This window comes from Schistocerca serialis, chromosome 2 (genome assembly GCF_023864345.2).
Source record: "Schistocerca serialis cubense isolate TAMUIC-IGC-003099 chromosome 2, iqSchSeri2.2, whole genome shotgun sequence".
NCBI lineage: Eukaryota > Metazoa > Arthropoda > Insecta > Orthoptera > Acrididae > Schistocerca > Schistocerca serialis.
Genome location: NC_064639.1, coordinates 655,192,128 through 655,205,632, shown reverse-complemented (window position 1 = coordinate 655,205,632; position 13,505 = coordinate 655,192,128). Strand labels below are relative to the sequence as shown.

General features: G+C 39.0%; 3 non-coding genes across 3 annotated transcripts; 1 reads left to right on the top strand and 2 right to left on the bottom strand.

The window, feature by feature from the left end:
- The first annotated feature begins 263 nt into the window (after window positions 1–263).
- Trnay-gua (transfer RNA tyrosine (anticodon GUA)) lies at window positions 264–353 on the top strand. The gene is given in 2 exon segments: window positions 264–300; window positions 318–353. It is a non-coding gene; the product is annotated as a tRNA-Tyr (tRNA).
- Window positions 354–1,044: 691 nt separating this feature from the next.
- Trnar-acg (transfer RNA arginine (anticodon ACG)) lies at window positions 1,045–1,117 on the bottom strand. Its single transcript has one exon. It is a non-coding gene; the product is annotated as a tRNA-Arg (tRNA).
- A 10,808-nt stretch (window positions 1,118–11,925) lies between these two features.
- On the bottom strand, window positions 11,926–11,997 carry Trnap-agg (transfer RNA proline (anticodon AGG)). The gene has a single exon. It is a non-coding gene; the product is annotated as a tRNA-Pro (tRNA).
- Window positions 11,998–13,505: the final 1,508 nt, after the last annotated feature.

Sequence of the window (13,505 nt, the reverse complement as noted above, 5' to 3'; positions counted from 1 at the left end):
TGAATGGGGTGAAATGCAAATTCCTGTCACGAAAAGGTGTGATATTAGATTATGAATTTCGTAAGCCAACGCAGAAAATGCTTGCGAAATAGTGGGAAAGATAAACAGTGTATACTTATTACATAATCCAAGAAAATCGTTTTTAATGTTTTAGGTCCAGCAAACATTCTTTTGTTCATCGTTTTCGTACATGTCACTTCGTTCAAGAGGCACCGATGCCGTCTACTCTTCTGTTTCAAGATGGCGGAAATCGTTACCGGGTTCCTCTGGTAGCTCAGTTGGTAGAGCGGTGGACTGTAGAGGTTCTATAAGCAGAAATCCATAGGTCGCTGGTTCGAATCCGGCCCGGAGGAAATATTTTTATAGCCATAGGTCGGAAGGACTATTGACGCGCAGTGTATAATTCAATGCAACTCAGTAACAAATCGATTCCTGATTCAAATTATTGCTATTAACAAGCACTTCTCATGTTTAGTGTCTTATTCATGAGTTATTAATTCGGCAAATTGTATATAGAACTCCATTTTCTTCCTTAGTATGTCCTTAGTAGTTTCCCATAAATATTATACTAAAATTCAGTAGCCCTAAGAGTAACTGAAAACAGATGTCACAGGTGATTTATAGTGCTAGTCTGACTTTCCTATTGTAGAAGCAAGTAGAAATATCGTTAAGTAGTACAGCGGGGTACTTGGCTTTGAGCAGTGTCAGGCTAGTCGCAATAAATTCGCATAGACACGTTTTTTTGGTGGGGGGCGGCGGCGGCGAAGGAATCGTAAGACTTTCTCATTTGAATACCTATCTTCTCAGTCATCGAGCTCAGCGAAATTACCTACACTTAACACTTGTGCAATTTTCACGTTATCATCATGTCACCCTGTAAAGCAGTTTCTGTTTGAAGGGATCGGTAATGTGATTTCTTTTAGTATCAGGAAGAAATAAGGATAAAATCTCACATCACGCAAAAAAGCGCTGCAAAAGAATGAAATACAAAAAATTTTTGTTAATATGTACACAAAATATTAGTTTTAGTTGTGTAAAAATAAACGACCCTGCCAGGATTCGAACCTGGAATCTTCTGATCCGTAGTCAGACGCGTTATCCATTGCGCCACAGGGCCAGTTGCGTATGTTGGGAATCATGACAGCTATTATATCAATTGTAGTTTTCTTAATTTTACAAGTTCATAGTTATTTATCATGAAAGTCTCAACCATTAGTATTCCTGTGTGGTTCTGCAGACTAAGACTAGGATTCTAAATAAGTCACTGAACGCATACCAGAAGACATTGTTATCTCATGATAACGTTACAACTACTTCTTGATTTATTTTTGGAGAGTGTCCGTCTTGAACAAAACACAATTTTTCTTCTGATTTCTGCGACATGTTTTGCTGAAGTTTCTGCATCATCTGTTGATTTTTTTACTATCTTTCTATGAAACAAGGAAAATGCTCTTTACTGGTTGTACATATACAGATTTAAGTTTTTGAGACAGTATTTACATATTTGAAAAACAGATAATTTTGTATATATACATTGTTACCAAATGCTGTGGATTTCCTGAATTTTTATGTTGTTCAATGGAGTTGTTTTGTTTCACAGTTTGTCATTTGCTGTCATATGGAACTTAATGTAGAAAAACCATTTACTTCGAAATTTTACGTCTGGGCATGTTATAGTTGAGTCTACCATTAACTAATAGTATGTCTATGTGTAATAGTGCATGTGTGTGTGTGTGTGTGTGTGTGTGTGTGTGTTTGTGTGTGTTAATAAAAAAAAACACTGATGATGCTGAAACTTCAGCGAAAATTGTCTGGGAAATAAAAAGGAAAATTGTGTTTTGCTCAAGGTGGACCCTCTCCAGAGACAAATCTTTTTTGGAAGCAAACACGGACAAAAGAGCTTCAAACTCAAGATGAGTGTTTCATTCTTCGTGTTTGTGCTAGTTGCGTAAGTTCTTTTTTTTCTACTTACGTTTAAATCGAACGCCTTCAAGAGAAAATTAATTTTGTTATGAGGATGTTTCGTGTTACCCGATAACAAATTTCTGTGTTCAACACTATAATACCGGTATTCGTTTGCAAACAAAACACCTTTTTCTTGCTATAATAGGGTACAACATTTCCAAACACAAACAAAACAACGGAAAATATTCCTCTGTAAACAAAACCCATTCTTTTTGCAGCAGATAGAAAGCGATTTATTTGAAAAGGTATTTTTAATAATTGTTAAGAATTAATTTTTATGTGGCAGCGTATGACTGCACCCTGTTACGTTATTACCGTTGACTAATGTCAGTTTTGAGCATATTATCTGTCTTGTGCTACCCAATAGCGAAAAGCTTTCGGAACGAACAGAAAAACTCTATTTACCATAGGCTGAATACAGAGACAGCTGCGAGCGATCAAGTAGTGCGGAATGTGTTTATATCCGGCACACTGCATCTGCTCATGGAGTGAGTTATAGGGTTCCTTATTCATTATAGACTTAGTTTTGAAACATTAGGACTACTAAACTATTCAGTAATGTTCTTGGTTAGGCTGAGCAGATTTCAGAGAGAAAAAACTGGGACACTTGTGCTAATACTTAATACTTAACTGAATTAGGCCTACTATAGTTACACTTACCTTTCTTGTCAGTAACTGTGATATTTTTGAAATTGATCATAGGCTTATGATGATGAGGTAACACCTGAGAATCCCATAGCAAGAATGTGTTTGCATTTTGTTAATTGGAATAGGTTTAAGTGCAGTACACACAAATGAAATTCTTTTCTTTGAAAATAAAAAAGTGATACATACTTTTTATTATAATAACCGGCATACATTTTCTGCAGCATTCAGTCAGTTACTAATTTAAATAGGTAAAATTTGTTTATCATAAAAGCTATGCAATGTTACTACTCAGCAATCAGATACAGATTATAAATTTAATCCTAAACTTTATCTTTGCTATATTTATCAGAAGAATGAATTGATTCTAGCTGTTCCCTGTTAGAAGTAAGATAATTATAGTTCTGTGCAAGATTTGAATTGAGTTTTCACAATTATAGCTGTCATTGCATCAAAACTAAGATTACATTTTTCATCATGCCAGTACATATCAATGAAACTGAGCACCCTTCCTACTGCAGGATATGTGCCCGGCATACACAACACAAAACTAACAATTTTCGCTACATTTTCCACTGTAACATTTACAAAATTCACATTTTTTAAATATCACAGTCCAGCTTTCGTCAAGAAGCACTTTCTTCATTACCCAGTCTTTGATATTCTGTTCATTATGTTCCAACTCCTCAAATAATGAATTCTCATTTAAAGCAGACAGAGGAATATCTCATTGAGACAAAAACCTAAGAGGAGTCCAGTGCAGTAGACTGTCGCAACGGATCCAAGATAGATCCTGAATGTCTGAATAGTGACCTGAGGTCCATTTTTTATGTAATTCACACAGTCGTCAAAAAATGTATCGAATAATTTGAAGAACTCTTTTTCTGTAATAAATCCTTCTGTACTGCTGTTTTTATAAAACTCTTAAACTTTCTAAAAATTAACTTTTGTGTAAGATTGTCAGTCAGATTAAAAGTTTCAGTGAAGGAGATATATTCACTCTCAATTTGTTTAATGGTGGTAACAAAAATTCTGATTTACTAAAAATCTTAATCAAATGGCGAAGGGCTGTTAGAGAAGAAATTAAGCTAAATTTTAGAATAATTGTTAATGAACAAAAGGTATGACACAAGCCCTTCAAAAACGTATCCAGAACCCTATTCTGCGCAGAAAGAAGAGACAGCTATGGTGTTTTGGTGTTGTTTAGCAAGGACTTGTATTCCACATCAGTAAACTCACAGAATTCTTTTAAACACGCTGTCTCTGACTGCATATGTTTCAAAATATTTGTAAATTTTGGACGAAGTCACAATATTTGTATCTGCATTGTATACAAATCACTTTGTCCATTATACCATATTCTGCCCAAATTTTCCCAATAAATTTAATTTGTGTATCACCTGTTTCGTTTGGTACATCGCTAATATCCAGTATTTTGATGTTTACGCCGAAACCAGGGATGTTATGTCGAACCATTAATGAAATCATTTCCATTGCTTTGTGATTTGATGGGCTTTTTGTAATGCATTAACTATTACTGTAAAAGCATGGGTGGCAAACACATTAACAACAACTGCTTCACTTTTAGTTCTAACACAACAGTATTTAGGCCTGTCGAAAAGCTTATGGATCAAAGTAGTACTACAGACATTTGTTCGAAAGCTGTATGTGGTTGTGACAGACGCCATGATACGCAAACATAGCTTCTTTAGCAGCCAGTTTTAAATCCGGTATTCCTGGAGTGTTTCTGGTAAAAAACGAATTCATCTTCTTGCTACTTGTAGACGCCAGTGACACTTCCTTGTGCTTCTTTTGAAGACGATCTTTATGTCGCCCCTCCCGTTGTTACCTACTGATAAAAACCGATCTGCATACCGTACACTCAGTTCTATCATTTATGTAATTTTCTTTCTTTCTTCCTATCTATCGATCTCTTGTGCCTTTATCCCGCAGTTGCGCATGGTCGACGTGGTTAGGTACGGATTTGGCAATGTTAAGGTATGGGCCGGATGGCCTTCGTGTCGCCACCCCGTACGCCCCAGGACGAAATGAGTGTACCCCAGCTGTCTGCGTCTAGTGTAATCCAGAGAATAGTGCAAACGTGTTCAGATGTCTACGAGTCGTGTAACTAAGGCGGGACGTGGGGACCAGCCCAGGATTCACCTAGGGGGATGTGGAAAACCGCCTAAAAACCACGTCCTGGCTGGCCGGCACATCGGCCCGCGTCGTTAATCCGCCGGGCGGATTCGATCCGGGGCCGGCGCGCCAATCAGAGTCCAGGAAGCAGCGCATTAGCGCTCTCGGCTAACCTGGCAGGTCATATATATCATTTCCTTTAAGAAATGGAAATTTTTTCTGTAACGTTTCATTAAGTAAACACTTCCGCCTGGACATTTTTATCAGGTACCACACCCTGTGAGTCTAACATTATTTTTATCAGATTTTTTTTTAAGTCTAATATTCACACACATGCGCTGATTAGTAGCAATAGTAGGTAGTAACTTTGCCCGCACAGTTGATCATCCGCCGACTTTCTCTACTAAGTCAGAACTGTAAGCTGTTTCAAAAACCAATAGATTTGAAACTTCGTCACAAAGTGAGTGAAATCTCTAACAAAGCGCCGCTCACTCATTTGTCAGCTGACTGTCAGAGCAAACGTGTGCATACCGCTAAACAAGATTCAATAAACACTGCTAACACACGCTGCGTCGATCACATTCTTCACAAAATGATCTTCCATATGGCTGCAGTCCCATTAGGAGAATTGGTTTAAGTGATGCTCCTTTATATCTCATTTGGATTTTGTTTTATTTATCCCAAGGTCCAAGTGGAATCTCGGCAAGCTAGAGGCAGAGGATGGTGCCTGGATTTCCTTTCAGCATAATGTATCTTATTCTTTCTTTAGGTATAAGACGAGTTAAACCAAATGCGATATATATTGTTGTGAAAACATATTTCTATAACGTCTTACTTCTAGGAAATATGTTTTTCACAAATAATTGTATGAGAACTATTATTGCAAGCATTTGGTTTCTCGATTGGGACTCATGCGTGCGGCCAAATTGATTGTCAAAACCGATCGACCTCCTTTAATATGAAAGTGTAATATTGACGACGACGGCAGACAGTCTTTGAGCTTGTATTTTTAGAATAGGGTACAAAGAGTTTTAACCGCGAATGGGTTATTACGCTACATATCTATTCGGCAATGCCACGCAAAGTGTAGTAATTAAACACTGACCAGCACTGTTGTTTCAGAGAACTCCTTGCACACTTTCGCAGCGTTTATTCACAGTGTAATGTGTGTCAAACCACGTTTCATGTGAATTAACCACCATCCACTTTGAATCTGATGCCAAATTTTTACGTAAAAAATTAACATAGTATGCCTCTTTTGAAACTGAACCGTCTCGTTTACACAAATAACTCGTTTGTTCTGGCATCGAATCCCAAAGACAAAATAATTTTTCTCAGCGTTTCCTTACAAGTCCAGTTTAATGCAATAGAAACTGTTAAGTTTCCGCAAAGCTTTTATTTATTTGCATGTTCCGCACCATTTGCGTCAGCACTGTCATTACTTTCTCTTCACCGTCGCCAATAAATTTATTGACGTTAACAGCAGGTAACCACAAAAGGATTTTCCCCCACCACATTCCATACTTGCACTGCTATGTAACAAAGCGCGCCGCTTTGAACTGGAACGCGCAACTCCACCTAGACACGTGACCGATTTTTTTTTATTGGCTTTCGGGACGTGCCCATACATCCATCTCATGTGGAGAATGTCAATTATGACGACACGAACGGAAGGACAACACAACATTCAATCCCCGAGCGAAGAAAATCTCTGACCTGGCCGGGAATCGGACTGGGCACCTTTGGTTAGCAGTCCGCCGCGCTTCAAGCACAGCTACCGAAACACGTGACCAGTTTAGCTCCCGCTATCGCAGAGTTCAGGGTTCGCTTTGTCGAGTAAAAAGTGTTTCACGTAGACAGTAGTGAGAGAACCTGTGGTAGTGCTACACTATTTGACTGATCTGACGTACGGTGCAATTTCCAGGACAAAAAATGTGTGTAACAGGGAATAATTCCCAGAATAAGAATGGAATTGTTTCCTTTCTAGGCGAGTGATTATGTCTGAACCAGTAAGGAAAATGTTTGCTTAAAGCAGTTTTGCCGTAAAATACGAATTAAAGCTTTTGTATCAAGAAAAAAATTAATTCGCAATTAACGGTGATGGGTGGAGATATTCACCGTTTTAAACTGTCACCGTCGTGATGGAGCAGCAGTAGGCCAGCTGTGGAACACCGGCAGCAGGCTGCGCGGCGTTGTAACAAGTAGTTTCCCACACTCTGCCTCGCCACCTGCCACCCCTATGCAGTGACTTAACGGCCTGTGTTCGTTTTTGCTAAAGGAAGTGGTGACCGGTACTGGCGTTTCCCACGGTGTGGTGTTGAATAAAGGGTGGAAGTGCTGCGCGAGAACTGCAAGTCACGAGTCTGAAGAGTCCTCCCCCCCTCTGGTGTTATTTCAAAGATGTTGGATTGAGTACGATTTAACATCGACCTTTTGCGCTTAGTTGCCGTCGTCGTCGCTACTGTTGTGACTGTGCCAAGTGCATTCATAGCTGTAACGTACGCTTAATGTTGAATTTGCTGTTAGTTAACCAAGGGCCAGTCAAAATATCCAAACCTTTCATGAGTCATATAATAATATCTCTGTATACTTCTTAAAATTCCTCTCTTGTGCAGATACAAATACGTGATGGAAATGTACTTCATAAAAGAAATACATTGTGCAACAGCGAATTGAAATGTTGCTTATAACATACAAATATTTCTGTCACTATTCGTAAGTATTTCAGTTTCTTTGTGTGAGACTTCAAAATTTGTTCCCTACTGGTCCCTCAGTAACGACCTTGGATTCTTTGTTATTGTCACTACACGCTAACTGACGACTAGTGTTTGATGCAACCGAGTGCTTTACTGAAATGTACAAACCACAAGTTTTTTTTAATCTTCTATGTATTGTTCTACACTGATGATGAAATACCTCAAAGAAGGGTTGTATTTACATTTGGCATATGACAATTGTTTGCTTTTCAACTTTTAGTTGTAGAGGACACAGAAGCCAGGCTGAAAACTCTAGTCATAAACTAAACGAGATCGGGAACGTACTATAGTCCACTTAAATTTTTAAAAAAACCTAGTTACCTCATTAATAGGAAAATACCGACATGGATTAAAAATATGTATTTTTAATGAACTTGTCTAACAATTTTTTCAATGTAACTATTTAGTCTGCTGTATTAGTTAGAATTCTAAATGTTTCCAAGCTTCGTGTCGATCATTTAAACACAATCTGAAAGGGAAAAAGAACTACAGAAACTCCACTAAAAGAGACAAAGTGACAGCTACACCAGTACTTCTTTATAGATACGAAACAAGGGTAGTGACGAAAAAGGTTGGAAGCCATATAGAGGCGGCAGAGTTTAATTTACGATCAAAAGATATACTGTTACAAGATAGGTGAACAAGTAAGAGAAGAGTTCAGAATTTTTGACATCGTAGTTGACGCCATTTCCCGGTAAACAGTACTTTCGTTTTCATAATAATGGAGAACACCACCTGGATCGCCCCATGTGATGGCACCCGATCCTCCCATTGGCGGGGTTGTGGCAGAAAGTTGGCGTCTCCCACCCAGCAATACTGTGGTTGCGTCCCTAGCTCAGCATAATAACGTGGGAGCTGACTACACATACTACAGAGTAGTTTACATAACTGCTCGTGCCACTGCCTGAGGCTAAGTTAAAATGATGGAAGCAGAACACAATAAACAAATTTTACCCCTACCATGTACAGCATAAATGAAGAAGGAAAGAGATTGATGTATTTCTGCAAGAGAAATAGTTAAGTGATAGATCCATCATGGTTTCAGAAGCAGAGAGACAAAGTTACATGGTCAGCAGCAATCTGGCATAAAAATTTTTGGTGGACTACATGCTGTATGATTGGGAAACGAAAAGGACTTTAACGGATATAAAATCACTACCATCTGAGACAGTGGGTAGTGATCACTGGCTGCTGGTGATGAGCACGATAATAGTGAAGGAATGGAAGACGACAGAGAACCACTAAAGGGGAATTAGAGTATGTTAGAGTGTGGAAACTGAAAGAAAAGGAAGCCAAGGAAGAACACCAGGAGATGACCTTTCTCAATATATAAAAGACATTTGATAGCGTCTGTAGATCAAGGGTCTGGGAAGCATTAGAAAAGAAGTGGAAAAAGAGACAAGAAACAGAGAAGAGGAGATGTATGGTGGAAGTCTGAGTTGTGTGAAAGTGGGAAATGAAAGGACAGTTTGGTTCCAGCCAACAAGTGATGTGAAACAGGACAGTGCATTGTCACCTCTCCTCTTCATTGCAGTCTTGGGTGATATAACGACCAAGGTTGCAGAAAAAGAGGAGGAGGATATTAGCGTTCAACGTCCCTTCGACAACGAGGTCATTAGAGACTGAACACAAGCTCGTACTAGGGAAGGATAGAGAAGGAAATGGCTGTGCTCTTTTGAAGGAACCATCCTGGCATTTGCCTTAAGCGATTTAGGGAAATCACAGGAACTAAAAAATGGTGGTTGGATGCGAGTTTGAACCATCGTCCTCCCAAATGCGAATCCAATGAGCTAACCGCTATGCTACACCCCCCCCCCCCCCCCCTCGGTATGAATTGATGAGCTGGGAAAATAGGGAGGAGGAGATTCAAGAACAGCTGAATGCTTGGGAAGAAATTAAGAGACGGTATGGAATGAAATTTAATGTAAACAAATGTCAGATCATGGTTATAATTAGAAAGTGGGAAAAGTATTGGAGATGAACAACTAAAGGAGGTGGAAAGTGTCAAAGTACTTGGGGAAAATTGAAGAAATGAGGAAGAGATCAGTGAGCTTGGGAGACCAGCAGAATCATCCCTGCGAAGTGTTAGGGGCCTGTTTTGGACCGAAGACGTCCCACAGAAAAGCAAAGAAGTTATATATGGAAGTTACAACATCCCTGTTACCGGCCTGTGCATCTGAAGCATGGATAATAAAGACATGTGAAATGAATTTCTTCAGAGGTAGGATAGGAGTAACAAGGAGAGATAGTATGAGGAATGAAAGGGTAAGGGAAATAGTAAAAGAGTTACCCTTGCAGAACTGGATAGAAACATAAAGGATAACATGGTGTGGGCACTTACAAAAAGTCGAAAATAAGAGGATTCCCAAGAACGTAACATGAAATGGAGAAGCGAGGGAAACGACCATGAGGAAGACAAAGGGCTAGATGACTGTTGAAAAATGTGGCGAGGACTGGACCGATATGCCTGTTGCTGGAAACTCATGACGACGACGGCCGCTGTCGATCTGGGTAGCAGACCACCATCAGATCTGCCGCTGCTAGTGGTAAACTAATGCAGCACTGTATCAGAAGACGATCAGGTAGTCAGAGTGAAACAGGTCATCATTAATTTTAAAAAAAAGGAATCCAGGCAGTATTTTTCATTCAGTTTTCACATCAGTATCAAAATAAAAGATGGTTAAAGGAAGTGGAAGAAACATGGAAATGTGGGAACTAGCAGAATAATTAAATTAGTTCACAAGCCTGTGGGTCCAAGGAATACTGGAAGACCTAGAGAAATCTGGGACTGGTGTGAACCAGAATGCGTCATACCCCTAAATTTCTTTAAATAGAACAGGAAGAATGAGACTCACGGATTTCTTCTAGCCAAATAAACAAAAATGATGTTACAGCCAACTTTTTGGCGTTTAATTTCGTCTTCGTCTCAACAGCAGGTAACGAAATTTTGCATCAAACAGACCATATGATCCGGTGTCAAGGATGCATATAACTAGGTTGGCAGGTGCTGCGGAAGAATCAGTCGAGATGTAGATGATTTCTGGATAGCTGATATGTTGCACGCTGTGTGCTTAACTGCATAGTCATCAAAACTCATAAATAGTCTAGGGGCAGTATGTGCCGTTTTAAACTCGAACTTAGTAAAATACGCCATATATGTTGTGAAGACAAGTCAGAGAGCAAAGACAAGAATTTTGTGTAAAAAGTTCGTCAAAGAAATGTGACTGGTTCACCCAACTTGAAATCTCCCGCTCCTTCTTCTTCTTCTCTAAATTTTAAAATTTAGACTTTATCTCCTCACCTCTTAAGTTTAAAAATACAGCATGCAAAGAAAACGAAAATAAGGTCATAAAACAATATGCAAACATTCGATCTCGTATGCTGATGATATGCAGTTGTCTTCAATAACTTCAATACCAAATATAATCGCCCGACCTGTCCCGAAATCTCAATAAATTTTGATAAGATATTAAGGCATGCATAGGCACAGAAATTAGCGCCCAGACACAAGTTGATCTGCACTGTTAGTTACATATTATAGGGAAACCATAATACAAACTTGTTTTTGTACGGCTTTCTTTTCCAGAGTTCATTTGAAGCGGCCCTCTGGGTTAGAGGAGCTTGTAGAAATCAGATATTTGGTGGTAAAGTACATTTCATTGAAATTTTGTATGAGACAGTAGATATTTCAGACCATTAACGCCACGAAATTCGAAACCCTTCGCTTACCTAATTTGTGTGCGTGAGGAAAACTATTGTAATAGGAATCCTGGACGTGTTGTTATGTCACGCACATCATCTTCTGCTTCTGCGGCCAGCTTCACATATCGCCAGTCACGTGTTGGGTTGCAGTTCGATTAATCAGCACTTTGTAGTCGAGTAGGTATGATACAGCATAGGTATTTCATGATCTCATGAGGAAGGGTGACTTTTTGAATTTCTAGTACATACATTCAGCGTCTTGGGAGTACATTATATGTATAAAATGCTCACTACCAATTTTTGGATTTAACGGTCTGCTGGAGCGCTCAGTATCATCGGTACATCTCTAAAGAAAGAAGCAGTTGACTACTCCTAAGCCACATTTATCATAGTCTGACTGCAACAGCAAACATTGATTAAGCTTATATGCACGTATGGGAAGGAGGATTTCAAATCTCCCGATAGAGAATACAAGCAGAAATCGATCTACTTTCTGAGCAATTCTGTGACTGGTATTTAACTGTAAAATACCTCGCTGGACGTTCGGAACACAAGTAATTTCCTTTATTGTCGACCATTTTAAATAGCTGTGCTGGACACACAGCTTAGCCTTTGATAGCTAGCAGTGATGTATTCAACCCATCAAGTAACATGATATTGAATATTTTGCGACAGTTGCAGGAGACAAATAACCAAAGCGAAATAGAGGAAAAAAAATGAAGGGCTCGTCCGGGATTTGAACCCGGGACCTCTCGCACCCTAAGCGAGAATCATACCCCTAGACCAACGAGCCAGTTGGTATACATTATTTTGTATATGTAGAAGAGTACGTGTCAGGCATAAAATTAATGAATGCCTCAAATTGTAATATTAATATGTGACTTTGTGCTTTTAATGGGTTACTAATTCTACTGAACGATAGTGTTCACTGTGAATACGTTTTTTTCCAGTGTCCATCGACGAGGCTTTATCGAATTGCAGATATTGTACATCCATCGGAAAGGTCTGTTAATCTTACAATCTTCTTTTGAGCGTTGCTTAAATTGCGAAAACTGAGCCTTTGTTTAAAACGTATAGCACTGGCGCGACATAGCACGCCCGTAATATGGCCTGCTGTTACGTGTTATTTGTTTCTGCTATCGCAGAATACACGTCCCCGGCAGAAAACGCATGAAATGATGTTCACACTGTTCTCTTCTTTGAAAGTCTGATGTTCTTCACGTAATACTTGTCTGTGTAGGTAAAGTATGTGTCAGTCGGACTACAACCAACGAATTACCACTCGTGGCGAAAAATACGGAAAAAACATTTACTGTACGATATAATTTATTACGCGTAGTTTTTTTTCTCCCATCTCTCATCAGACGACTTACAGCAGCAAGTTCTTGCTGAAAGAAAGCTGGAATACGTACTCATTGAATTTCAGCAAATGAGTCTACCATCATCGCAGAAAATTCACTTTATAAGCACTGTTTATGTTTGTGAAACGGGTATTCTAAGCAATTGTTGGTTATAAAAATCGCCGCTTCTTTTTGTTGTTGCAGTTCTTGCTTAGGTTAGTAAAATAGAATGATTATGTTTAAGTAAATGTTAAAATATTTTTACACTTTTGTGGTTTCCGTAATCTGTACAATCAGCCAGTCGCAGTGTGTACCAGAACGACCTGTAATTTATGAGCCTGATTTTACGGTAGTGTTACAGACGCACATCCTTTTTAGAACAACTGATTCTTATTTCTGTTACCCAATGTGTAAATGTAATTTATTAAAAACATGTGCCCGTCGGTAGATGTTTCATAATAGTATGTTCTGTCGTAGTTGAGCTCTAAATGTCACGTTCGCTTCAACTAGAACATTGCAAGTTATCATCGTCATATAAACTGCAGCTAAAATTTAACTATTCATTTTAGTCTTCACTGAAAGATTTTAGTGTTAGTAGAGCAGGTATACGGTCACATATGTAATACAGGGGGCCGTGGCAGGTGTTTTTAAGTTGCAGAGAAATATTTTTCCGCTGCATTGCGTGTACCTCCCTCAACCTGCTGTGCAAAGTATGCAGTGATGCAGAAGTATTTTTTTCGTATTGCACTGAGTAGAGAGTGATCAGACCACAAGATATATTGCTGACACACCTGCACATCATGACGTCACCACTCGTTACTCCCAGATGTTCAGGTAAGAGGAACTACAGTGATTCACTTCGTTGCATTCATTTAAAACATTCATTGAAGGAAGACTGCCTTTGAATATCGTGTCATTTAATTAATTTCTAATTTAATCTGTCTCTCTTCCATTGACGACG